At 34.9% G+C, this 26,594-nt stretch overlaps 1 pseudogene; it reads left to right on the top strand.

The window, feature by feature from the left end:
- Positions 1-11,428: 11,428 nt before the first annotated feature.
- On the top strand, positions 11,429-12,232 carry LOC125928828 (cell division control protein 42 homolog; annotated as a pseudogene).
- Positions 12,233-26,594: the final 14,362 nt, after the last annotated feature.

Genomic DNA, 26,594 nt, shown 5'->3' on the forward strand with positions numbered 1-26,594 from the left:
ATAATTACTTTTTAGCCATAGAGGTATCATATTACATAATTTTAAATCCTGAGAAAGACGGGATCAGGGAAGAAGTATTGTAAACTATAGTGAGAACACATATAAAGTATTTGGGTAAGACTAAAAGCGATCAGTTGAAATTTGACAAGGAAGCCAAGAACACTCAATGGAGAAAAGATAGTCTCTTCAATAAATGGTGATGGGAAAACTGGATATTGACCTTGCAGAAGGATGAAACTGGAATTCACAAAAATTAACTTGAAAATTGATTAAAGTCTTAAATGTAAGACTTTAAACTGTAAACTTTGACACACACACACACACACACACACACAAGAAATCTCCTTGATATTGGTCTTGGCAATGATTTTCTTAATATGATGCCCAAAGCATAGGCAACAAAAGCAAGAATAAACAATTGGGACTACATCAGACTAAACAGCTTCTGCACAACAAAAGAAACAATCAACAAAATGAAAATGCAACCTACAGAATGGGAAACAATATGTGCAAACCATCTATCTGATAAGAGGTTAGTATCTAGAATATAAGAAATTCATTCATGTCAATAGCAAGCAAATAATACTGTTGAAAATTGGCAGAGGAACGGAGCAGATAGTTTTTTCAAAGAACACATACAAATGGCCAACATGTATGTGAAAAGGTGTTCAATATCACTAATCATCAGGAAAACACAAATCAAAACCAAAATGAGATATTACCTCAAACCTCTTAGGATGTCTATTATTAAAAAGACACAATAGGTGCTAGTGAGGATGTGGAGAAAAGGGAACACTTGTACGCTACTGGTGGGAGTGCAAATTGGTACAGCCACTATGGGAAATAGTATGGAGGTTCCTCAAAAACATTAAAAGTAAAACTACCATATGATCTGAAGGAAATGAAATCACCATCTTAAAGAGCTATCTGTTCTCTGAAGCATTATTCACAATAGTCAAGGCATGAAAACAACCTAAGTTGCCATCAATGAATGAATGAATGGGTAAGGAAAATGTGATACACACATGCACTTTCTCTCTCTGTCTCCGTCTCTGTCTCTCTCCTATTATTTAGCCATAAAGATGGAAATCCAGCCATTGGTGCCAACATGGATGGACCTTGAGGGGATTATGCTAAGTGAAAAAAGACAGAGGAAGACAAGTATCATATGATCTAACTTAAATATAGAACCTGGAAAAAACTCAATTCAAAGAAACAGAGAGTAGAATGGTGGTGGCTAGAGAAAAGGTGTTCAAAATGTACAAACTGCCAGTAATAATATGAATAAGTTTGAAGATCTAATGTACAACATGGTGATTACAGTTATCAACATTGTATTATATACTCAAAAGTTACCAAGAGAGCAGATTTTCAAAGTTCTCACTACACACACACACACACACACACGCACAAGCGCGCCCATGCACAAAGGTAACTATGTGAGATAATGTATGTTTTAACCTTACTGTGGTAATCATTTCACATTATATACATATATCAAATCATCACACTGTACATGCTAAATTTATACAATGTTATATGTCACTTATATCCCAATAAAGTTATAAAGCTAAAAAATTAAAAACTAAAAGTAAAATAGTAGTGATAGACTACAAGAGAAGAATATGAACAGTTCTATTCCTGATACTGAATAGACCAGAAGGAAACCAAGGAAGACATAAACTACTGGATATATTCTTAGAACTATTCTACTAAACTGAAAATTCTGGAATTTTTTTAATTGCCTAATTGAAATTTTAACCTGTATTAAAAAAGAATGAATGAGGGGCGCCTGGGTGGCGCAGTTGGTTAAGCCTCCGACTTCAGCCAGGTCACGATGTCGCGGTCCGTGAGTTCGAGCCCCGCGTCAGGCTCTGGGCTGATGGCTCGGAGCCTGAAGCCTGTTTCCGATTCTGTGTCTCCCTCTCTCTCTGCCCCTCCCCCGTTCATGCTCTGTCTCTCTCTGTCCCAAAAATAAATAAAAAACGTTGAAAAAAAAATTAAAAAAAAAAAAAAAAGAATGAATGAGGAAGACTGCTGGTCTTACAGTCTGGATCACAATGCAAGATGCAATTTGTGACATAAATGTTATGAGACTCTTAAAAACAAGTAAACATGCATACAATTTTAAATTTTTGAAATCAAAAAAGAAAGTTAAGTACCTACGTGTCAGAAAACCTTATATATATAATTTAAAAAAAAACGAATAGGGGATATGAGTGATTCCACAATCAAGGAATTCAAGAAAGAAAGTATAAATGCAAAAGTAAATCAGGGTGCATTGAAGTGAAAACACATAAGGGCTAATGAGCAATATTTTCAAAGAAAAACAAAGGGACACTTAATCAAGGAAAATAAGAGTGACACAAATATTTAGTGATGTTTTTATAAGCCCCAAGAAATTTATAAGCCCAGAATGAAGTGAGCTTTCTGAAAATTGCTATGGAGAGCTAACATGGGGCTTTAAAAGCTATTTCTAGCATAAGAATATTGTTTAGGGCAACATGGCATAACATTAACATAGGTGGAAGGAAAGTTTGAATTTAAAAATATTCCATTTGCTCTTTGTATTTCTCCATAAAACTGAAAAAGTTTAAGATAGCAAACAAAGCTTTTATGCATTCTATTCTTCCTGACCAAACTGATAGAAAAATAATAACAAAGTAATTAACCACTGCAAATGAATTCTGCTCTCCATGAGCCTAGTTAGACTCACAAGGAAAACAAAAACAAATAAACTAATTACTTTAGTAACATTCAATGATAATACACAAGATACTTATAAACTGATAATTTTGAGATTGATGCCCACTGGATTCTTAAAGTGAATAATTAACAATGTATTCAATAGGTAAAGCCACAAAAACTAAAAGCCAATATAGAACCACTAAAATAAAGTAACACAAACCTTATCACTTTATGCTTTTTAGAGCAGGCTTATGATGTTTATGTAATTATGTGTTGATTAAACCAAAGCATTTGACATATTTTTCCTATGTTCATTAATGATGAAAGCAGACTGAATTTTATCACATTTTAATGAAATTTTAGTAACTGTACACAAATTGCAGCAAACTGTATGTAAAAACAAAACAAAACAAAAACAAAAAACAAAAAAAACAACCCTCATTATACTAGTTAATGTTTCCATTCCATCCTAATGGATAGTCCTTATCTGATCAGTAGAAATTTATGAAAGATAACTCAGTTACTGGATTTCAAAATCAGGATTCAGATGCCCCTTGGCAACTTATAATGAGCAGAAATCAACACAACGTTAATAGTACATAGATGGATGTACAAGTTCTTTACTTGGTTTCAAGAATGGAAGTTCAATTATAGTATGAGCAAAATCTGGACATTATAGCTTACATATAAAACCAAGATATCAATTTTTTTTCTTTTCACCATAAATTAAATGTAAACCAACAAGATAATACAACTTTTTAAGTGATAGCACCATTATAAAAGATTTCTAGAACAAAAAGAATGCCATTGTTCGCTGTTCTTGATTATTGTCACACTACAATATTATATGTATATAGAATATACATATTATATGTATATGTCACACTATAATATTATATGTATATAGAATATGTATATAGAATATTACATTCAGTGGCGAGGAGATATTATAGAAAAGATTTGCTTATGCTTAGAAATGAAGGGCCAGAATGTAAGGGGCATATATACCATATTACATGAAGAAGCTGTTCCATTAAGTGAAGAAATAAGAGTTTAAGTGGGCAGATAGTTCATATCTATCTATAAAGGTTTTCTTCTCTTGCTCCAGGAAATAAAAAATGGGCAAACAGTTAGATTATAAGGTGTATTTTATCTTACAATAAAGAGTAATATTCTAATAAAAACTATCTCATGATGGAGTAAACTTTCTCTAACACTGTATTTCCTTTCACTAGGACATAATTTATCAAAAAAAAGATATCAATTAGAAAACAAAGTATTCTAGTCCATTTGATTTTATAAAACATTCTATTACAGAGAATTTCAGAATATTTATTGTAAATATACTATTCTCCCCTTCAAGAGCAGAAGATTGTATGCAGTTCCCCAGAGAATGAAACTCTTTTTACAAGGCACCTTTCTCAGAACTATTAACTTGTAAATATAGTTTGGGAAAAACAGCAAGGATTTTTTTTTTTTAATATATGAAATTTACTGTCAAATTGGTTTCCATACAACACCCAGTGCTCATCCCAAAAGGTGCCCTCCTCAATACCCATCACCCACCCTGCCCTCCCTCCCACCCCCCATCAACCCTCAGTTTGTTCTCAGTTTTTAACAGTCTCTTATGCTTTGGCTCTCTCCCACTCTAACCTCTTTTTTTTTTTTTTTTCTTTCCTTCCCCTCCCCCATGGGTTTCTGTTATGTTTCTCAGGATCCACATAAGAGTGAAACCATATGGTATCTGTCTTTCTCTGTATGGCTTATTTCACTTAGCATCACATTCTCCAGTTCCATCCATGTTGCTACAAAAGGCCATATTTCATTTTTTCTCATTGCCACGTAGTATTCCATTGTGTATATAAACCACAATTTCTTTATCCATTCATCAGTTGATGGACATTTAGGCTCTTTCCATAATTTGGCTATTGTTGAGAGTGCCGCTATAAACATTGGGGTACAGGTGCCCCTATGCATCAGTACTCCTGTATCCCTTGGATAAATTCCTAGCAGTGCTATTGCTGGGTCATAGGGTAGGTCTATTTTTAATTTTCTGAGGAACCTCCACACTGCTTTCCAGAGCGGCTGCACCAATTTGCATTCCCACCAACAGTGCAAGAGGGTTCCTGTTTCTCCACATCCTCTCCAGCATCTATAGTCTCCTGATTTCTTCATTTTGGCCACTCTGACTGGCGTGAGGTGGTATCTGAGTGTGGTTTTGATTTGTATTTCCCTGATAAGGAGCGACGCTGAGCATCTTTTCATGTGCCTGTTGGCCATCCGGATGTCTTCTTTAGAGAAGTGTCTATTCATGTTTTCTGCCCATTTCTTCACTGGGTTATTTGTTTTTCGGGTGTGGAGTTTGATGAGCTCTTTATAGATTTTGGATACTAGCCCTTTGTCCGATGTGTCATTTGCAAATATCTTTTCCCATTCCGTTGGTTGCCTTTTAGTTTTGTTGGTTGTTTCCTTTGCTGTGCAGAAGCTTTTTATCTTCATAAGGTCCCAGTAATTCACTTTTGCTTTTAATTCCCTTGCCTTTGGGGATGTGCCGAGTAAGAGATTGCTACGGCTGAGGTCAGAGAGGTCTTTTCCTGCTTTCTCCTCTAAGGTTTTGATGGTTTCCTGTCTCACATTCAGGTCCTTTATCCATTTTGAGTTTATTTTTGTGAATGGTGTGAGAAAGTGGTCTAGTTTCAACCTTCTGCATGTTGCTGTCCAGTTCTCCCAGCACCATTTGTTAAAGAGACTGTCTTTTTTCCATTGGATGTTCTTTCCTGCTTTGTCAAAGATGAGTTGGCCATACGTTTGTGGGTCTAGTTCTGGGGTTTCTATTCTATTCCATTGGTCTATGTGTCTGTTTTTATGCCAATACCATGCTGTCTTGATGATGACAGCTTTGTAGTAGAGGCTAAAGTCTGGGATAAACAGCAAGGATTTTTATGGAAGAAATATTTTAAGAGGGAGATTGCAATAGATTCTGAAGTTATTTCCAATTGTAATATTTTTTATTATTCTTTATTTCATGGGTCAAATAATTTATTTTTATAATATTATTTTAATTTTATACACATTATTTTTATTTAAATTCCAGTTAGTTAATATGCAGTGTAATATTAGTTCCAGGTATACAACATAGTGATTCAATACTTCCATACAACACCTGGCGCTCATCACAAGTGCCTACCTTAATCCCCATCACCTACTTTTTACCCATCTCCCAACCACCTCCCTTCTAGTAACCTTCAGTTTGTTCTCTATAGGTAAGAGCCTGCTTATTGGTTTGCCTCTCTTTTTTTCCCTTTGCTCATTTGTTTTGTTTCTTAAATTCCACATATGAGTGAAATCATATGGTATTTCTCTGACTTATTTTGCCTAGCATCATGCTCTAGCTCCATCCATGTTGTGGCAAATGGCAAGATTTCATTCTTTTCTTTGACTGAGTAATATGCCATTGTGTATATTTATACTGCTTCTTTTTTATCCATTCATCAGTTGATGGACAGTTGAGCTGTTTCCATAATTTGGCTAGTGGAGATAATATTGCTATAAACTATGGGGTGTATGCATCCCTTTGAATTAATATTTTTTTTATTCTTTGGGTAAAAATCTAGTAGTGTAATTTCTGGATCATAGGGTAATTCTATTTTAACTTTCTGAGGAACTTCCATACTGTTTTCTAGAGTGGCTGCACCAGTTTGCATTCCCATCAACAGTGCAATACGGTTCCTCTTTCTCCGCATCTTCACCAACACTTGTTTTTTCTTGTGTTGCTGATTTTATCCATTCTAACAGGTGTGAGGTGGTATCTCATCATGACTTTGATTTTCATTTCCCTGATGATGAGTGATGTTGAGCATCTTTTCATGTCTATTGGCCATCTGGATGTCTACTTGGGAAAATGTCTTTTCATGTCTTCTGTTCATTTTTTTAAATGGATTATTTGGGGGTTTTTTTGTGTTTTATAAGTTTTTTGTGTTTTAAGTTTTATAAGTTCTCTATATATTCTATTTTTAATAGGTAGTCAATACCACAAATCATTAGGCATCAAGATACTCAAATTTGTGTAATGGGATTTGTATCATCAGAGTTTGAGAACTCTAAAATAGCCAGGATAGTTAGTGCTAAATACATGAGACAAAACATAAAACGCAAAAATCGGTCATAGTTTACATTCACTGATTATTCACTCCATACCAAGTACTTTAGTATTTATATACATTATATATTACACATACTCTCTATGTAGATGTTATTTCACTTAGTGTTCAAAGTAGCTCCTATTAGCCTCCTAATAGGATTTGAGATGAAGAAACTGAAGCTTAAACAAATTAGATAACTTTCTCAAGATCATAGCCAACAAGCAGTGAGGATGGATTGAAAACACATTTTTAACCACTGCACACTGCTTACTAGATCTTGAGGCTGTTTCCTCATTGAGGAAGAAAATCAATGGAATCAAGTGAAACGCCAGTTCAGAAAAAAACATGATGCCTCAAAAACTTCAATTTGGAGACAAACCATGTGATAGCCTCAGCCCTTCTTCCTCCACCCACTCTCACAGGTGGCAGTGGTAATGAGAATGGTTCACAAAGAAAGGGACGGTGGAGCTAATCAGTGGGGTCAAACTCCTCAGGAAGATGGCTGATGGCTGTGATCAGGTCTGATGCCTAAGAGAAAGAACAAAGCAGAAAATGCTAGAGAACCACTGGGAATCAGGTAGCCTTGAAGGAAATGTGGTTCTTAGAGAAAACTCATGTGAAATCTTTAAAGGAGAATAGGATCTTGTCAAGAATGTGAAAATTGGCAATTTCCTAAATTTGCATTCCTGTAACAGTTTGCATCAAAATCAAATAAGACCATTTTTTTATACGAATGTTTATTATTTATACTTAGAGGAGCAAAGACATAGAAAATATACACAGTATATAAACACTTACAATTATATAGTACAAAAACACAATAGTCACATCACACTTAACATTTCCCTTAAAAACAAAAATGACTTTTTGGGATATCTATGCTTAGAGAGAGTTGTATATACAATTATTGCTGATTATTAACTGCTCTTTGTAATATTTTTGACAAATTTATAAAAAAGTAGGATAAATGGAAATTGTAAAATAATTGTAAACAAAACATTTTAGTTGCTGACAAAAATAAACAGGCTGGGGATGCCTGGGTCACTCAGTCAGTGAAGGGTCTAACTCTTCATTTTGGCTCAAGTCATGATTTCATGATTTGTGAGACTGAGCCTTGTGTTGGGCTCTGTGCTGCTAGCACAGAGCTTCCTTGGGATTCTCTCTCTCCCCATCTCTCTGCCTCTCCCACGCTCATACGCTTGTGCATAAATAAATAAATAAATAAATAGGCTTACTTATGTAAGCTAAGTACTGAGGTAGAAGTTTCATGCTATGAAAAATTAATCCTATTTACAGTTTTACTTAATAGTTCTTTTCAAATGATATATATTTGAGAGATGGATAATAGCACTTATCATAACACTGGAAATATTGTAAGTGCACATGTCCTGCGTAGCAGAATAATTGCCTTCTATTTACTATGTGCAAGTATATATCCAAAATATCAGTTGATTTATGCTCACTAATGATTCTTATTTGTGTATGATTAAGGAGGGCTGAAGTTATGATTTTGATGAAAATTATTGCTTGCCTAAAATGGTAAGCCAAAAGTTAATTCATAATTTCCTGTTACAAAGGATTATTTATTATTCTTGTATTATCAATGGCTTCTAAAATCCTATACTCTTAAAGCGATTAAAATCATGGACCTTGGAACCATATTGCTTCACCTTAAAACTCTGTACCTCCATGCAATAGCTGAGTTGATGTCACTCTGTAAGTTGAGTAAACTTGGGCAACTTAGTTCAGTTTCCTTATGGGTAAAATGAAGATTGTAATAGAAACAACACATTAAGTTAGATGAAAACCACACGAGTTCATAATTGTAAAGTGCCAAGAGCACAAGTCTTGACCTGTCACCATGAATTTGTCTTCTGAATTCTTGATCCGCATAATAGAATGGAAACATACATTAATCCACTGATTATTTACATACATATAAACAGAGACTGACAGCAAATGGACATACAGAATCTTTTGGGGATGATGGAAATGTTCACAAACTATATTATGGTTATGGCTGCACAATCAGTACATTTACTAAAAGCATTGGATTATATACTTAAGACAGGTCAGTTCTGTGGTATATAAATTATACCCCAATGAAACTATTTAAAATGTGTGTGTGTAGGAGTGCCTGGGTGGCTCAGTCAGTTATGCGTCCAACTTTGGCTCAGGTCATGATCTTCAGTTCAGTTCATGGGTTCGAGCCCCGCCTGAGTAGGGCTCTGGGCTGACAGCTCAGAGCCTGGAGCCTACTTCAGATTCTGTGTTTCCCTCTCTCTCTGCCCCTCCCATACTTGCAATCTGTCTTTCTCTCTCAAAATAAATAAACATTAAAAAAATTTTAATGTGTATATGTATGTGTGTGTGTGTGTGTGTGTGTGTATATATATATGTATGTATATAAAATTAAGAAAAGGGTATGTGTGCATATATATATATATATGCACATATGTTTATAAATATGGTGGAAATAAACACAAGGAAAGTTTTATTTGCTAAGAAAAATTCAATATTAGAAATAAATCAATATTAAATTCAAAATTAAATACATCAGAGTAGTTATCTGCCTTACACTTGTTGAGTACCTATTATGTGCTAAGTATTTGGGGATATAAAGATAACAGGGCACCTTTCATTGCTCTTTGTTTAAGGCAAGAGAAGGCAAACTAAGGTCACAGGACAAATTCAACCAGCCATTTTTGTCTTATGAACTAAAAATCATTTCACAATTTTAAATGGCCAAAAAAATAAAGAATATTTTGTAACATACACAAGTTGCATGAAATTCACATTTAAGTGTCAATAAATAGTGTTTTATTGGAACACAACCACACTCATCATTTATGTATTGTCTATGGTTGCTTTCAAGTTATAATGGCACAGTTCGGGAGTTGCAATAGAGATTGTATGTCCAACATACTCTAAAATATTTACTATTTCGTCCTTAAAAGAAAATAGCTGCCAGTCCTTTTTCTAAAATGGAGAACAGAGACAGAAATAATTTGTGGTTAATCTCATTGGCTTTAATTTTTACTATTGAGAGCCTTTCTAAAACCCATTAGTCTGAGTTTTCTCCTAGTACACCAAAAACAACCCTTTGACAAGTTGAACACTACAGTGCCCTGGCCACTTTTGACTATTTGAGATTTCCATATTTTAAATTTGAATAGCCTATTCTCAGTACCAGAAAGGCCTGTAACTATGAAAACAACTATTCAGAAAACACCCAAAGACCATAATGGCTACATTTTATATTTTGGATTGTCACAATAATTTTCCTTTAAAACTAAATCCTTAATTTTTTTGTTTAAAAAAAAAAACTTAGAAGATAGCCATTCAAGTTACTATTAATCAACTATTCCATGAAAGATAAAGAACATTTTAGAGTGCAAGTAGCCTTATATTCTAACAAAGATGCATTCACAAATCTGGGGAACAACTTGACAGTCTTAAAAAATATCTTATTTGATAGATATATACATTTTAATCAACATGTAAGTTCTTTTCAATCAACAATGGGGCAACAGATTAAATATTATCATAAACATCTAGTGAAATTCTCATCTACTGATACAAGGTTGAAGCTCACACTTAATATGTGCACCTTTTAATAAAATTATATTTTAGGGGTGCCTGGGTGGCTCAGTCAGTTGTTCATTTGACTCTTGGTTTCAGCTCAGGTTATGATTTCACAGTTTGTGGGTTCAATACCCTCATCGGGCTCTGCACTCATGGTGCAGAGCCAGCTTGGGATTCTCTCTCCCTTTATCTGCCCCTCCCCTGCTTGAGCTCTATTTCTCTCTTTCAAAATAAATAAGTAAACATTAAAAAATTATATTTTATATAAAATACAACAAATTCAAACTAACTCATAAAAAGTATCTTAGTGACACTAATTTCCATAATTAATTATCCTTCTTCTGGCTCCTTTTTCTCAACTAATTATTCATTTAGTATCAAAATTTCATTCTGTTATAATATACAATGCATCTATCAGCAATATTCCAGCAAACTTCTTGAAAAGCCTGAGGAGTAGAGAAGGCATTTCCATAGATTTACAAGCATGAGGCAAAGATGTATCAGATTTCATCATTTTGTATATTTGTTTTTCATTAAACATATATAATTAAACATGTTCTTGATTTTTTATTACTTTCAAACTACATTGTGATACTCATAAAAATTCATAATCTGAAATGTTTCTTAAAATTAGCCCAAGATACCTGAAATTGTATCTTCATTTTCAGAAAGTGTATTCCCAATTTTAAACAATATTCATAATTGTAATTTAGGATGGCTTAATTCTGAAAAGGCAATTGCAGAATTTAGGCTATTCACTCATTACATTCAATTTTAACAGTATCAATAATAAACAAAATAAAGTCAAAGGCACATACAAAAATTCTGAACCACTTAATCAAAAAGTTAATTCATAATTGCCTGTTAGAAAAGATTACTTATTATTCTTCTAAGTATTATCAATGGCTTCTAAAATCCTATACTCTTAAAGTGATTAATGGGAGCTCCGGGGGAGAAGCTGAGGTCATCATTCAATTTGAAATATTTGAAGTGGATACAAAACTGTTTCACCAATGGAGACAATTAAGTGTGTTGTTGTGGGCAATGGTGCCGTTGGTGAAACATGTCTCCTGATAGCCTACACAACAAATAAATTTCCATCGGAGTATGTACCAATTGTCTTTGGCAACTATGCAGTCACAGTTATGATTGGTGGAGAGCCATATACTCTTGGACTTTTTGATACTGCAGGGCAAGAAGATTATGACAGATTACGACCGCTGAGTTATCCACAAACCGATGTATTTCTAGTCTGTTTTTCAGTGGTCTCTCCATTCTCATTTGGAAATGTGAAGGAGAAGTGGGTGCCTGAGGTAACTCACCACTGTCCACAGACTCCTTTCTTGCTTGTTGGGACCTGAATTGATCTTCGAGATGACCCCTCTACGATTGAGAAACTTGCCAAGAACAAAGAGAAGCCTGTCACTCCAAAGACTGCTGAAAAGCTGCCCCATGGCCTGAAGGTGGTCAAGTATGTGGAGTGTTCTGCACTCACACAGAAAGGCCTAACGGATGTTTTTGACGAAGCAATATTGGCTGCCCTGGAGCCTCCAGTGCCAAAGAAGTCCTGAGGTGTGTGCTGCTATGAACATCTCCAGAGCCCTTTCCGCACAGCTGGTGTCAGCATCATACTAAAAGCAATGTTAAATCAAACTAAAGACTGAAAATTAAAATTCGTTTTTGCAATAATGACAAATGCCCTGCACCTACCCACATGCACTAGTGTGAGACAAGGCCCATAGGTATGGTCCCCTTCCTCCTCTCAGTACTGGTTAATTTCAGTAATTGTGTATTGTCAGAAAAATGATTAGTATTAGTTTTTGTTTTGTTGTTACAATTTGTTTTTTGTTTTATTTTGGGTTTTTTTTGTCGAAAAGCAAGGCATGCTTGTGATGACTCTGTAACAGACTAACTTGGGTTGTTGGGGCTGCTTCCAGGGTTCCATCCACTCTGGAGAATAATCTGGGACACTTAAGGGTTTGATTTTGTTTTTGTTTTTTTGTTTTGTTTTTATTTATCTTTCTTTTTTGGGGGAGGAACTGTGTGTGGGGTTTGTTTTTATTTAGTCATGTTTTTTAAAGTCAGTAACCATTGGACAGCCCTTAAGGGAGGAGGATGGACTGATTCCACATTCCATTTCCTAGAACTAGTTTAGAACATTTGTTCTTAGGAAGGAGTTAGTAAATGCCTCATTTAATAACATACTCCTTTTTGAAAGCTGCCTTTTCCCTCCACCCTTGAGTAGGTCCAGTACTTGATGAAATCATGAAAGCGGGTGGAACCTGTCTTGCCCCTCATCTTTTCTAGGATGCACTCCATATGTGACTGTGACTTTCAAGGAAATTTGTTTGCCATTTGCTTATTTTTTTTGAAGTTAATTTCTAACTTCTTTTACTGATAAATGAAGAAAAGTATTGCACCTTTTGAAATACACCAAATGGATTGAGTAGATAATTAAACATTTTTTCCCCATCAAAAAAAAAAAAAGCAATTAATGGGAAAAACCATGAACCAAACTGTAACTGTCTTCCTATACAGAATAATAAAGGATATCTCAGATTTACCTGCCATAATACTCAATTTTATAAATATTCTTTGATCATTCTTTCATGAAGAAAGGCATGATTTGTCAAAATACATCTAAGATACCTATGGATATACTGGTGTAGGAAGGATACAATTTGGAATAACATAATTTAGAAATTTCTTAAAATCTCTGCTCAAATTCTATTTTATTTTTCTTTGGAATTATTCCTCTTCAAAGGCTTAAATCCAGAAAAAGATCCATCCCGTTAATAGCTTCATTCCTATTGTTTTATTTCCAATGCAATTAAATATCAGCCACATTGACATCATCTCTTAAGAAGAATTAGCAAAGGAGTAAATTGAAACTCCTGGTGTTTTAAGTGGGAGAAGGAGCAGTACAGTTGTAGTCACAGGAGGGACAAAGGCCATAAAAGGCAATGAGTTAGAGGAGGGTGCCCAGAAGCAAGAAACGGAGCCAAAATGGCACTCTAGTGTTGGCCAATGAGACAGCTTCTACTGTTAAAGTCTCTCATTCAGGCAGTGGTGATAGTACCTGTCCTCCATGCCACATGAACTTGAAACAATATTCCTCAAAAGAACTGTATGCTAGGTATATACTACACTAAGTACATTTTAGTTACAAAATAACATAGTATTATTGCCCCCCATTATACAAATGATAAAAATGAGGCCCAGAAATACTCAGAAACTTGCCCTGTGGTCACACAATGTAAGGAGCCTCACTAGGATTCTAATCCCAGCAACCTAAATTTAGCATGGCAGGTAAGGATATGGACTCTGCATTGGGTTTGAATCTTGACTTAGCCACTTGTTTGTGACCTTGGCCAAGTTTCTTAACCTTTCTGTGACTGTTTCTTTAAGAGTAAAATGAGAATAATAATAGGTAACATTCATAAGTGTTCTGAGTAACACTTGACACTTAGTAAGTGCAATATAAATGCTGGATTATTATTTTAAGAGAGAGTAAAGGAAGCAAATATGAGACTCTGTATGTAGCTTATGTTCTTAATGACTACTGCCACTGTCACCCTACTTTGGATGTTGATCCACCTGCCAATGTCTGATGTTACCACATATTCAAAGTATTTATTGCCGTGTGCTACTTTGAAATATGAAAGTATTGCAAACAGGCCAACAAATTGTTTCAAATAGTTTTACCTAATTGTTTTTTTTAAGTAGTTATCAAATGTGCACATATATATGCTGGTACTATTTGGGTTAAATAATTATGATAAATGGGAAAAAAAGAGGTGAAATTAGAGTTGCACTGGTAGCAAATTGACTCTACATGGTTATATTAATCTATGCTTAAATAAAAATATGGACATCATGAAGGAACATTTACCCTACTTTATCTTTATATATATACATTTTTTAATGTTTATTATTTTTGAGAGAGAGCAGAGCATGAGTGGGGGAGGGGGAGAGGGAGAGGAGACACAGAATCTGAAATAGGCTCCGGTCTCCAGGCTGTGAGCTGTCAGCACAGAGTCCAAAGCAGGGCTTGAACTCATGAGCTGTGAGATCATGACCTGAGCTGAAGTAGGATGCTAAATGACTGAGCCACCCAGGTGCCCCATACCCTACTTTAAATCTATGCCCTTAAACTGTTTTGTGTGTTCTGCCTTGCAAGGTATTACTTGATCAGAATATGCCCTGTAGTTACATAGCTAATTATCGCAATACAGCATAGAACAATGAGATCTGGTACAACCTAAAATATGCTACCACAAATCAAGGAAATTAGTTGTGGAAGCAATATTATCTGTAGCTAATTCATTAAACATTTAACCAATATTTAATGCTTGTTGCACTAAATTAAAAACAATAAAGACATTCTGAATTGAACCTAACTGTGAAACCAAGTTGAAAGACATTACAATTTTAGTAATACCTTAGTTATTTTAGGTATACCTTAGTCTTTTAGTTATACCTTAGCAAAACACAACCTGAAGTATAAAAATGGAAATAGAATATAAATTAATAGAAAAAACTGTGAAAAAATTTTCACGGTTTTTCTTGAGTAAGGCTTATGAAAGGAAAGGAAAATTCAGGTGTTGACATGCCATCAAAAACAAAATGTATGGGGAAACATATCAACCTGTCATAGCATACTTACTTCCCAAAAAAAAGTGCTAACCTAGCCTTATGAAGCCTGGACAGAAAACTAAGTAACAGAAGACAAACGGCTACTATCAAATCTCAAAGAATGGGAACTAAGAGTTAAGGCAGACTCCATGTTGGAAAGGCATCTAAAATCTGAAAATCCCAATCATCCTTTTTTATGGGATAGAATTCTCTTTCATAGGAGAGAATTAAGTTTGCAAGGAACAGAGGGATCACATGTGAGGAATCCTTTAGTATTCCCTGCCTCCTCAGCAATATTTAGAAAGTAGGGAAGGAAAGATAAAGATTGGAAAAGGATTAGCAGTTAGAAAATGGAGGGAAAAACCATGAGGCAGGAAGAACAGAGCAAGTATTCCATAGGCAGAGTGGTTTTCATTTAGATGGGGCTGAAGGGATTGAAATTAAAGCCACCAAATGAAAATCTGAACTGATTTCTCACTTGTTTAGAAAATGAAGGTTAGCATCTAGAGTGGTATGAGTAACCACACCGGTAATAAAAATTGTATATTTCATGTTTATAAATTAGAAAATGAAATTCTTAATCAAGTCTGACAAGGTTCTTAACAAATGTCTCTGCCCATTGACTTGGATAAACTTTGTGTAACTGTCATTGACACGGATTATTAGTCAGCTTCAAAACTGTTCACCTGAACATGATATTTTCCCCAATACCCTAAGCATCAGTCCTCAAAACTTGGTTCACTACTGTACATTTGGATATAGGTACACTATGTGCCAATTAAGTTGCTTGTCAAGTCAAAATTACAATTAACCTTTCGTTAAATTTATAGCAGTCTTCTACTTTGAAAGTTATCGAGTCACAGAGATCAAAGTAGACATATGGCTTCTGTGATCCAGACTGACAAAGAGCAATTTGTTACATTATCCTGAAGAATGCTCCATTGACCACCTACCTCACAATTCCCTATGGTATCTAGAAAGATCTTCAAATTCCTAGTTCCAGGCTGGGCTTCTTAAATTATGATTAAAAGGCCTACAAAACTGCACTAAATGCTTTATAGTCATTATTTCATTGAACCATTATATCACACCTATCAAGTAGGAAGCACTACCCTAAACCTCATTTTACAGATGACTCTGTTTACAAAATTATACAGCCAGGGTTCAGTCCAGATTCCAGAGTTGGACTCCACAATCCAACTACTAAACCACTGCATTATTCTGTCTTTACTGATTAATTCCGGTATAGACACAGGACCATCTGTTTTGACAACATAAAAATGCAATGATAGATGTGTTAGACAAGCATCACAGGGATTCTTTCTTGCCTTTTATCATTCCTTCCTACTCTTGGAATATTAAAAATAAAGCCAAGGACAAATGGTGAGCAGTGGTGGGGGGGGGGGGAGGATCTTTACTTAGTTCTCTCCTGAATTAATCACCTAATATGCATAAACAAAAAGCAAGTAATGAGAACTCATAGATCAAAGGGGAAAATATCTGATAAAAGAAATATGGCTTCTCTATATAATAGTTTGGTTTTTTTATTGATTCCTATTAAGTACAGAAAATTGCAGAAATTACAATATTTATATCTAAAATATCCTTCATATCAGATATTACAAACATGAAACACTGATAGATTATTTTTCTATACTAGTTTACCTAAAGTTGGTAAAAATGATGTGTTCTATTCTGAAGAGGAGAAGCCTATGGAAAATGCTTCCAAAATAATGATCACACATTAATTTGGTTACATTGAAATCCTTGACTGCTTCAATGCATATAGGTCTTGTCCAGAACATATAAACACTAGCAAAGAAGCAAAGTATGCCTATCAAAATATAAGATCATGTGGGTCTATCATCAAAGATCCCTGTATCCTAGTAAATACAAAAAGGAGAATTCAAAGTAACAGAAGATAAAGAGAAAAGAACAAGCATGTGCTGAACAAATAATTCAACTATGAGTAATAATTATATTGTATGCTTACATATTTTATATAAAAAAAGAAAAGCCAGAGTTTATTAAGTTCTTTCTGTGTTCCAAGCATTACAGTAACCGCCACAAACATTACCACATTTTCCCCCTCACAAAAATTTTCTGAAATATGTATGAACAGTCACAACTTACAGAAGAATAACTAAGAAATTCTGATAGGTTAAGTAGCTTGCCCCAAGTCATGCTGTTTTAAACTGCCATGGCTGGCATGGAAATCCAGCTTTATGGACTCAAAATTTTATACTGCAAAGTAAAAATGGCTTCAAATTATTCTAACCAATGATTGTGTCAGATTAGTTTGAAAGGAGTTGTACCAGATTTGACATAAACGCCCAGGTACAAATGATACACTGGCTGAAAGTCACCTGTGAACATCATTTCCATCACTTTCCTGGACTGCAATCAGAGGATTAGCAAGATCCTGACATTCTCATCCCAAACAGTCATCTGCCTTCAGATACCTGCAGCACACTGTCTCTAGGAGATTTCTTAGTTATATTAACTCACCGTAAGAAGCCTCAGGGCAAATATTATGATAAGCGTTTTACCTGATACCTTGGCGCTTTATTTTAATCTCTAGGAACTTTATCAACTTTACTCTGGGACAGTCTTTACTCTGGGAACGTGTTCCTTACACTCTTGCCGAATTCAAGCAGGAAAGAACATTCAGTAATTTGATTTGAATCCTCTACTGTAACATAGTTGCATAATTACATAATTACAATTAATAATGAACTTTTGTTTTTTAAACATTTTTGAAGAAAAGATTTAGATGATCCAACTCATGTTAAAGGGATTGTTCAAAAATAAAATCCAGATTGTGCAGCTACACAGTGATTGGAATTTTAAAAGAAAAATGCAAAACACGGTTAGCATCCTATCCTTATTTATTTTCATGGGGAAAAATCAGGCAATGAAGTGCTGTGATAATCAGCTAATCAAAGGAGAACAAGAACACTTTGGTTCTGTGTTCTTATTAAGACATGTGACTATCCTGATTATTTTGAGTAGAGAGAAGGGGAAACCTTTCTTAATGGTTGATTGCATTATATACTATTCTGACCTCCTACCTGTGCAGTTTTCCATTTTGGAGGTTAGAAGTAGAATAGAATACAATCAAGTCATTAGGATAGTCTTGCCCTTCACTGTCTGTTCAAATCAATCACTTTAGAGAATGAGATTGCAGTAAATACAGAACTGTGACATCTTTCATCTTTCACAGAATGTGATCCTTAGCTATACATAAACTCCTTTAGACCTCATATCCAGCATGCCTTGCTAAAGCATCCTTCTCTGACCTTCTTGACGAAGTCAAATCCCACTTTCAAGAGCATATCTCTCAATTGTAAACCTACCAAAATTTAAATTTATCATTTATTTATGTGATTATTTAATTAGTGTCTGATTCTCTCATTAAATTATAGGTTCCTTGAGAACTACCAAATGTCCTCAATTCCAGAGTAACTGCCACATAAGAAGCACTCAATGTATGCAGTTAAGTGAATGAAGGAGTGAATGACTAAAAGCAGTAACTCAGTAGAAAGAACTTGAGAAAAAGTTCAACTACACAGGTTTATTTGTTTTGTGTTTTTTTACTGTTTTTTTAAGGTTTTATTTTTAAGTCATCTCTACACTCAATGTGGGGCTTGAGCTCATGACCCCCGAGATCAAGAGTCTGATGCTCTACTGACTGAGCCAGCCAGGAGCCCCTTTTTTTACTGTTTAATTAGCAATTCACTCACCAAATTATTTTTAAACTTATGTCACAGGCACTCTTTTTCATACAAAGTGCACTGTGATAACATTTCAATTGAATGTGAGAATTGGTTCTTAAATTAACCTATTTTATCATTATCATACCTGCAGGATTCAAAATTAATATTTGGCAGCTTGGTTCACTGATTTTCAAAAAATTCATCTCATAGTATAGTCTCTCAGCTGTAGAAAGTCACTATCTTATTAAATAGCTCAACAGGAAGCAGCTAAATGTCCTATGACAGGTAGGAAAGGCATAAATTAAACCACTGGCAATATCTAGATAGTTGCTTTCTCGAGAAACACAGAACTAATGACAAAAAAAATATTAGCAGCTACCATCAACTAGTTGTTTCCCATGTATCAGAGCCTAAGATAATACATATGCTTATTTATTCCTCACAAAAATCATTTAAAATGGATATCACCCTCCTCTAACATTTTTTAAAGAAGAAATCAAAGACAAGGAGGTACAAAGTTTGAGGGTCCAAATGAATAAAGTAATGAATGACGAAGTGAATGAAACAGAACTTCCAACAATTTTGACCTGAATAAAGGATAACCTCAAGGAACAGCTAGAAAATGTGATTTTATTCTCAGAGCTCTGTGAAGCCAAATATTACTGTGACACTAATATTTAGAGCTAATGTTAATCTAGTACTTACTATGTTCCAAGTATTTTATATATACAATCTCCTATTTAAGTTTATAAGATAAATATGGTATAAGTACTGTTACGTAAAAGCTTGTTCTCAATTTGTCAACAAAGAAATTAAGACGCAGAGGGTAAGTAACTTGCCCAATTACCATGCATCTGTTCAATGACTGAACCTAGATTTGGATCCAGTTCTAAGTCCATGACTTGAGCACTTAGGCTCTGCACTACATATTCCTGTAAAAAATTCCAACTTTTGCGGTTACAATTTCTGTCTCACCATAGCCAAGCACATGTAACGCTCCTGAATCAATAGTGGTGCTTTTTGGTTTGTTTCTCTGGAGCACAAAGAGGTAACACAGAAAAAGGGATAGGAGAAAATGCTAGACCCATTTCATCTCACCTCCTTGCTGTTCAATTAGACCAGGAGAAGAACAACAAAACAATAAAGCTGTCAAAAACAGTACAATTTAGGGCATGTCAAGTTCTGAACTTCTATAATCAGAGGATGTATCTGTTGATATTTATCTTATTGAACATCTGTGAGGAACTCCTCTAAGGAACACAGGAGTTAACTAAGAATGAATATTTAATGGAGTAAAACATGTATTTTCTTTAATTACTGATCTTAAAAAATTCTAGGAGCTACAGCCTTAAATTTTATAATAGAGTCAAATTTTTTTAAGAAACATGTTATTCTCTACCAAAGCTTTTATTTTTTTTTTCTTCAAAGTTTTGACAAATGCAAATCGTGTGGTACTGACAAAAAAAAAAAAAAAAGGCACTGCAAATCTGAGTATCCACCCTAGTTCTGGCATTATGAGCTGGACCATGGTATGGCTTTTCATTTCTCTGGCCCTCAACTCCCCCCTCAATAACATGAGGGGATAAAGCAAGTTAACATTCTCTGTAAGAATGTTTCTGAAACATCTATGATTACTAGATGCTCTTCTGGAAAACTGAGTGCAGAAGGTTAAATAAGTTGGTTAATAAGTATCAAGAGCAAAAATCTCTATCATATCACATAGATTTGAATCCCTACTGCACTGCTTCCACAGTGATGTGGGTAAGTTAACTTCTCTAAAACTCAGCTTCTCATCTATGAACAGAAGTTATGAGGCTCACCTTGAAAGGTTGCTTTAAGGATCAAAGGGAAAAATCACATACAGTTCTTCAAATTGATGTCTGGCACACATTAATCCCTTAATAAATGGCAGCTATTGATGTTAATTTACCTACAGTTTCTCATGAATACATAGTTGGAGAAGTAGATGCTCAGAGAAGCTAAATAACTTTCCCATGAGTACACAATTAGGAAGCAATGAAACTGGAAGGTAAATTCAGCTCTATCAGATTTTAAAATCTGTGTGCACTTCCCCTAGACCACATTGCTTCCCCAGGATACAGCTCCGTCACTCAGATCCTGTTCTTCCAGTTGTCTTCTCTCTTCACCTTTCAATATTCTGATCCTGTCTCTAATCAGACAGTAAGTTGTTCAAGTGTCTTCTGCTTATAATCCATTTTTCCATAATGCCCAGTACAGAGTTTGGCTAGGTTAAGATGCTAAGGAAAGAGGAAAATTAGCCCTTCTTCCTCTAAAGGAAAAGAAGGCAACAATATCTGGGTTTATATTACAGCTCTGGCACTTTCTATTTATGGGATCTTGGGCATGTTGTCTTCTCAGTAAAACAATTGCCTCATATGAAAATGGAGACAATAAGTATGCACACCTCCTAAAGATTAAATGTATCGGTTAAATGAGGTAAGTTATGTGCTTCTCCGTATCAAACACTCAACAAATGAAAGCCCTTCAAAATATATCATTAATATTTCCATTTATTTTTTACTCTTTGTGCTTATTTTTTTCCTTTATACAGTGAGTGGCCTATCTCGAAGGGTTGCTATGTGAATTAAATGAGAAAATGTGTCCTTAGAGGAGTGTTATCTCATAGAAAGATCAAATAATGTATCATTTTTATTAATTACATAATAAGTACAATACAGCTTCCAAGATCACAAAGCATGAACCACACCTAGAAGCTTCTTGGTCCATCTTCCCGTGTCCCATACTTCTCTAAGGTTCTGTCTACAAGCCAATACACAGCCTTCTGCTCATGGCAAAACCTAGATGGTCACTTCCTCTAACAGGAAACATGCAAACAGTGACCACAGCCTTACTCTAAAGAGGCAAATCTTAGTATACTGGAAAAGCATGGCTATTGGAGACATTCATGAACCAAAGGGCCTTTCCTTATACTCTAGATACCACCTTACAATGGTTAGTTACTACAGCAAGTGTTCAATGGCACTATTTTGATCATTGAACTAAAAAGGTGGTAGGAAATATAACCTACCAGCTAGGTAAAAATAAGAACAATACAAATGAAGATTATTGGCAAATGCATTATACTATTAGACATAAATCAAAGTACGATCCTAAGTTACTCTACAAATCCACAGTCTTGGCACTTAAAATGGATGCAGATGTGATTACTTGAAGAGTTATATCAGAACCTGCAATGGTGACAACATAAGAAAAAGACCCATGAAATTCAGAAAAAGTTTTTTCACATAGCTAAATTCCAACTAAATATTTCCATCAAGTCTCTTAACATATGTCTTTCAGTTAAACTCAGCTGACTTAAATTCTGAAACATGAGCTCCTGATAGGATTGCAAATATTTTTGCTAAAATGCATTCTTCTCTGTGTATGCTAATTATCACAGTCCAAGGAAATAGATCCACGGCTTCGACTATCAATATCTTCTTTATTGGAGGGGAACTGATATGCCCCTGAAACTTTCATCCCCTTCATTTTTGAGCAGACTAAAAATATAAACTTTTCTTAAAGCAATTAAAATCGGTAGAATTTTGACTATAGGCATAAAACAGCATTAAACTCATTATGCTTATACTATAGTCTACCTTATTTATATTCATTATAGTAATACATCTCTGAGAACAGAGCGCAGCAGTTTTGGTTGAACAATAATACACTCTTTTGTCAAGTAAATGATCACAGGCTTTCGAATATTTCACAGTAATTCCAACAGCTATAAAGTAGTAATAGTATTTTTAACACTCTTCCAAACTGCTTATAGATCTGCATATAAATAATGATGAAAACTTAAAGGCCAGAGTAAGGAACTAATGCTTACAAAGATCAATTTTAATATTATAGGATATTTTTTAAAGTTACTTCAACCAAATAAACTACAAAGTCTACATATTCTCATTTTCCCTGTGCTTTATTTATTTTTCTAATTTTGTAGGCCTTAGGCATAATGCCTGGTACATAATTAGAATTCAGCAAATATTTGTTTGATGAGTTTGTGAATGAATGACAGGGGGTTTCTGTTGTGGTTGTTTTTATTTTTATCTGCTTGGTCTCCTGTTGTGTGTATATGCAATGCAGTTCCATGAATGCCAAACACTATCTGATGCTTCTTACAGTGCATGGAACTGCACATTTAAGCTCTACGACAAGACAGGATTTTCTGTTTTGTTGGCTGCTATATTCTCATGCCTAGATCAGTTTTCGGCATATACTAGGCACTCAATATATATTTGTTGAATAAAAACTGAATGATACATACAATTCTAATGTTCTCTTCATAATAGAACAAAGTAACAAAACCCACTGTTCATTTTTATCCTCCAAGAATATATAGAGTTATAACTTAATTACAAATTTAGATTTAAAGAATGTGAAAATACAGGGGAATCTATAGGTGCATATATATTTGAGGGCCTTTAATGTGTCAGACACTGTGATTAATGCAGAGAGGGATTCTGCTCCCACAGCCCTGCTAATGTACTTCTAGCTTACCATTCGTCATAATGTATTGTAATGAGTTTCGTCAATCCTCATACACATCATGCTCTTTCATCCTGTATGCCTTGTCATCACATGAAATTCCATCTGTCTTTCAGATCCATTATTTCACTGCCCACCTCCATGTGGAACAAAGTACTGCCCAACACTGCTCCCCTCTGAAATATTCCTTCCTCATACTCCCTTCTTCACTAGCCACACAGAACCTCCTTTCCAAATCCCCTGGACAACTGTCACATGTTCCTCAATATACGCCCATGTCTGTTTTCTACTAGCTCTCTGCTTCTTAAGAGACTTTCCTTGTTCGTTTTTTGTATCTCAAGGGACTAACATATTTCTAGGCACAGATGAAGTCCCAAAATGCTACAAACTGAAGTAACAACAATTAACCTAGCAACATATTTTCTTATAAGCTGAGACTTTAAATAGTATCATATAGTACACATTTCTTATTAATTTTGCTCATAAAGAAAAGAAACCAAATTTGATTATGATTTATTCAATCAACCCAAAATGACAACACAGAAATTCCAGGAGCAGAAAGTAATGAGCAATGATCAGATATGCAATCTAATACAAAGTAAGGATTGAGTAGATTTGTTAGAAATTTGTCTCTGGTATAATTACTTGATGTGATCAGATTATAAATTCACTAAGGCAAAACAATACCAACACTTTCTATTAAAATATTACAGTACACACACACACACACACACACACACACACACACACACACCACACCAGGGGTCATGTACTGCCTGATGCTTGTTTTTCAGTAATTAAGATCTTGAGATAATTTTCCACAAGAAATATCAGCTGATAGTAATTTCTACAGTTATTTTTTTCTCTCAGATAAAAATACATGAAACAAAAATTCTTTTGATCCATCCCACTTAAGGTGCTCATGAAAATGTAATAAGAATTTCAGCTTTTCTATTTGTCCAGCCTTTTCATTGATAGCCACAATACTGGTTAAAATTTAGATTCTTCTTGAGAATTCAAGATTGCAGTTCCAAATCTGACACCTCTTGGGAAATGACCAAAGTATTATTGCAAGGGCAAAGTACAAGCTACAAATTAATGCTCTATTTGTGACAGCTGACATAGTTCTTCATTTTATTTATTTTATATTTCTCAGTTATGCCAATGGACCCCTATGGAAACACTTACTCTTTAGATGTAGAAACATTATTTTTAAATGAAACACTGTAAGTAGTGGGAAAAGGAAGAATTCCATACAAATAGGGTTATTTTTAAAGTGGCTGTTTTTGCTAAACATACACAAGGGTAGACAAAGATTCCACTTTATTTAAACTTAAGGGCTAGATGAGAGTGAAACAGCTCTCTGCCAGCACCAGTTACCAAAATTCTACAGAGAGCTGTGTAAGGTATTGCAAATCTAGATCTACAAATCTGGGCCACCTGAGAAATGAAGCCTCCTCTGCAGGGCAGAAAGTGAATAGTTTTCTGTGCTCTCAATCACCAGGTAATTTACAGACATCATCTACCTTGGTCACAGGACAATCCAAGCACCTACTGGCTTCTCCAAATCACATGAGGGTATCTATAGCAACTAAGTAATTTGGACTCTCAATTCCACATCTGACCCATTAACCTGCTCTGGGTATAAGTAACCACTCAGGCTCTAACCTGAATTTCCATAGGTCCCCAAGCCTCCAGACACAAGAAAAGTAAACAAAAGGCACATTATATTTTTGTTTTGGATTCTATTTTCCATTATTAAAAGGTACAAAGTTTTCTTGACTAATAAGCAGTCAGGTCTCAGTCTTCCACCCTCCATTTAGAAAACTGCAAAAAAAGTACAAAAGTGCTAATAATTATATACGGTCCCAAACAGATTCCCCAGTTATTTATGTGGTGGCTCTCCCTGAGTTGTGTCCTACATAAGAAAGCAGTAAACGTAAGTAAATGTTTCCCTGAGTTCTGTGAGCCTTTTAGCAAATTATCGAACCCCAGGAAAGGATAACCTCCGCATGATGACTGGTTGTAAGTACAGGTGACAATTTGCACTTGTGATTGGCATCTGAAGTGGGGCAGTATTGTGGGACTGAGCCCTTAAACTATGGGTTTTGATGCTACTTTCAGGTAGATAATGTTAGAATTCAGTTACATTTGTAGGACACCCTGTAGATATCTGTTAAGAAATGGAGAATTGCTGGATGTGGGAAAAACCTCCAAACATCTTGTGTTAAAAGTATGAAAGCTTTTCTTTTCAAAAAAAAAAAAAAATTCCAGATTCTGATAACTTACTATGAGAAAGTAACAAAATATCTCCCACTAATTTTTTCTTTTTTATTTTTTTAATGTTTATTTATTTTTGAGACAGAGACAGAGCATGAATGGGGGAGGGTCAGAGAGAGAGGGAGACACAGAATCTGAAGTAGGCTCCAGGCTCTGAGCTGTCAGCACAGAGCCCGACGCGGGGCTCGAACCCACAGACCGTGAGATCATGACCTGAGCCGAAGTCGGACGCTTAACCGACTGAGCCACCCAGGCGCCCCCCACTAATTTTCATAATAATTCTAAGTTCAAAGATAACATTTTAACTATATAAAATATATAATTAAAATGTTTTACCTATTTCATTTTACCCTTTTTTGATGTGTCTACTAGACATTTTAAAATAACATGTGTATTTCACATTGTATTTCTATTTGATGGCACTGTTCTAGACCATTACCTTTATATTATTTTAGGGATAGCTCTTTTTTGGATTCCAAGTACATATAGTAATTTATCATGTAAGATTCATATTTTCATTAGTCAACTAAAAAAAAGTTATCTTTTGTCATTCAAGAGTCAGTGTTTACATAAGCTAAATACCAGACCAGTCAACATATGCCAAATGAATTTCAGAAATGTTTACAGCTTCATTATCACACTGTCATTCATAAGAAGTGCTTCTCTTTGTTTCTTACTCATTAATTTCACTATTCTAAAATGTGATTCCCTAAACTCCACAGTCATCCAAAACCCATTCTACTCTTTGATAAATGTGTACCGGGCAAGGGGCTAAAAGGAAAAAGAGAGTATTGAATTTTCATTGTCACAGGAGAATAACTGAAGATAATTCCAATAAGAATAGATTTTTGATTAAACTATAGCAATAGCCAATAGCATTTGTCAAAAGGAAAGAAGAATCGTGTTTACATATAAGTCAAAGTTTAAGCATATTCTGCCTGAAAGCTGAAACTTGATTAATTTGAAGGTCTCAATATTAGAAGAGAGAAGAAAGGAAAGGAAAGGAAAGGAAAGGAAAGGAAAGGAAAGGAAAGGA

The sequence above is a fragment of the Panthera uncia genome, chromosome D4 (assembly GCF_023721935.1).
Source record: "Panthera uncia isolate 11264 chromosome D4, Puncia_PCG_1.0, whole genome shotgun sequence".
Lineage (NCBI taxonomy): Eukaryota > Metazoa > Chordata > Mammalia > Carnivora > Felidae > Panthera > Panthera uncia.